We start from the raw sequence: 2,290 nt of genomic DNA, 5'->3' as shown, positions 1-2,290 counted from the left end.
ACACAAAATGTCGATTACATTGCGTTCAAAAGGACAATTGCACAGGTAATTGACATTGTAAAAAAAAAAAAAGAGTAAGAAATCCAGATAGATTATGACTCAAGAAGAGAATCTTCAGGTACTCACATAGCCAGTTGGTGAGCAATTATTTTTCAAATTGGGAAAGAGGGTGACAATTCCCAGGGCACAGGTAATGCGGACATTGACAGCAGGGACTCTCCTAAAAAACAATTCCATAAGAACATTCATATTTCACATAGGGTTTAAACAAACTCACACAAATTAAGCAAAGGTTATGAATAGAAAACTCATTCTCAGTAATTACAAATTATTTGAATAATCATTTAGAAAACTCATTCTCAGTAATTACAAATTATTTGAATAATCATTGTTATAATTATGTGTTTTCAAATTATTCTAACATTTCTATGGATTTCATACATGTATGTGTTTAACTCTTAAAAGTACCATCAGTCAAAAATATCAAGGTTAAATTCTGACCCCCAATCAGCAGACTGAGGTTTATTGGTACATACCCAGGACTTTCGATCATATCCGCCACTAAAATATTGACAAGTTTCCTTCTTGTTGGATCAGAGAGACTTTTGTTTTTGTTKTATTCTTTTAATACATCTTCTCCCCCTGGTTTTTGGTGCAGAGCTACATAGACAATCTGCAACAGATTTCACATGTCATCCTGCTATGAATTTTAAAATGGATCATCATTCCATTTCCAATCTTGACAACTCACACCTTTTGCCATCTTACCGTCAGGTGGTCCTTCAGCCAGTGTTCTCTGTGATCACTGTAGAAGATGAGTCAGTTGGAGACTCAACTGACCCATCTTCAGAACTGGCCACTATATAAAGTTTAGAAGCTTCATTAGTAAAAAACTTAAAATGAACTTTTGATTTATGTATTTTTAAAATGCATTAAGAGGAACAATTGTTTTAATGTTTTTAAATCTCACCAAAGTGCTTAGTGACTACTTTGAAAGATACTGTAGCAGACCTCAGGAGTTCATCAAAAAATATCAGCATCCACATCAACTCCAGAAGAGTCCTTCAGGTCTACACAGATTTCACTTGCCAAACTGAATTTAGCATGAACTGGAAGGAAACAAAAGTACTCATCTTAACATGCTAATTTATAGCATGTGGTTAGAACTGGTAAGGGCTAATTACATTCATAATTAGAAAATATTTAAAATAACATTTTCAGACAATGAACTGGTGGTTGAAAYTGCACATCTTCAATGTTGCCCATATTGTTGGCAGACAGTTTACCAAAATCTGACATAACCATTTCTATGAAAATAATAAGCATTCTGGATCTGATTTAAGATAAAGAAACTACCTTAAGCTAACTTAATTTAATGGCAGCTGCCACAACAACATAATTAGTACTCAACTTACCCTCGTGCATGAATTTAAAGTAATCGTAGCAGTAATCTGTCACTGGAACCCGAACCCATTTCTGGACTGTCTGATACTCCACTTGAACCAGCATTTCTGCATAACAAAAAAAGGACACGGTCCAAGTTTTGACACCTTACAVATATTTTAAACCAACCCTTTATCACTCCCACTATCACTTTGAACACATTAACTCTGTCAGCTATATAGACTTAGCTAGAGTGTTGAGCTAGCTAGCTAGCTAGCCAGCCAGAATTCGCTTCCCTAGCGGCTAGCCGTAACGTGGCTTTTTACACTCTTGCTTTGCTACTGGTATAGTCGACTCTATGAAGCCCTCTAGGTGACATGGGGATTTTTTCCGCTCTCTTTTGCGTTCCCTCTCAAAAGTTTAGCTTTACTCTTACCTTGCAACACTTTATTGCTCGACGTAACGAACAACTTCGCGAGGGAATAAAAAAAATCCCCACATCCTCTCAGAGGCCAACAGTTTGCAATGTTAGCTTTTTTTATGCACACATCGCCAATCCATCCATCCATCCAGCCATTTTCTCCCGCTTATCCGGGGTCGGGTAGCGGGGGCACATCGCCAATATTTCAAATAATACCACTTATTCATGGTTTAAAATGACAATCAAATATAACAGAATTGAAATTTACCGGGACTTTGAATTTGGTGAATTTTCCATGCAAAATAGGTTAAATATAGTGCATTTGTTGAAGTCACAAACTAAAAAGCACATTTCCAACGAAACAATAGTCATGTATGGATATTTAGCTTACCTTTAGTGTGCGAAAAGAAGCCGTACCGATCGAGTGACTGGTGGCGAGACGACAGAAAGTAGAAAGTACTCTGCAGCCGTTACGCAGAGGCGGGG

The 2,290-nt window shown here is 37.0% G+C and overlaps 2 long non-coding RNA genes across 2 annotated transcripts; both read right to left on the bottom strand.

Moving 5' to 3' along the window:
* Positions 1-6: 6 nt before the first annotated feature.
* LOC103461465 (uncharacterized) lies at positions 7-798 on the bottom strand. Its single transcript, XR_533116.1, has 3 exons — positions 754-798; positions 537-673; positions 7-220 (listed from the first exon to the last, which is right to left on the bottom strand). It is a non-coding gene; the product is annotated as an uncharacterized LOC103461465 (long non-coding RNA).
* Positions 799-898: 100 nt separating this feature from the next.
* Positions 899-2,284, bottom strand: LOC103461463 (uncharacterized). The gene is made up of 3 exons (XR_533115.2): positions 2,196-2,284; positions 1,416-1,511; positions 899-1,109 (listed from the first exon to the last, which is right to left on the bottom strand). It is a non-coding gene; the product is annotated as an uncharacterized LOC103461463 (long non-coding RNA).
* Between the last annotated feature and the right edge of the window lie 6 nt (positions 2,285-2,290).

The sequence above is a fragment of the Poecilia reticulata genome, unplaced genomic scaffold, assembly GCF_000633615.1.
Source record: "Poecilia reticulata strain Guanapo unplaced genomic scaffold, Guppy_female_1.0+MT scaffold_1640, whole genome shotgun sequence".
Taxonomy (NCBI): Eukaryota; Metazoa; Chordata; class Actinopteri; order Cyprinodontiformes; family Poeciliidae; genus Poecilia; species Poecilia reticulata.
The sequence above is the reverse complement of the archived record's forward strand: the minus strand, read 5'-3'. Positions and strand labels throughout refer to the sequence as shown.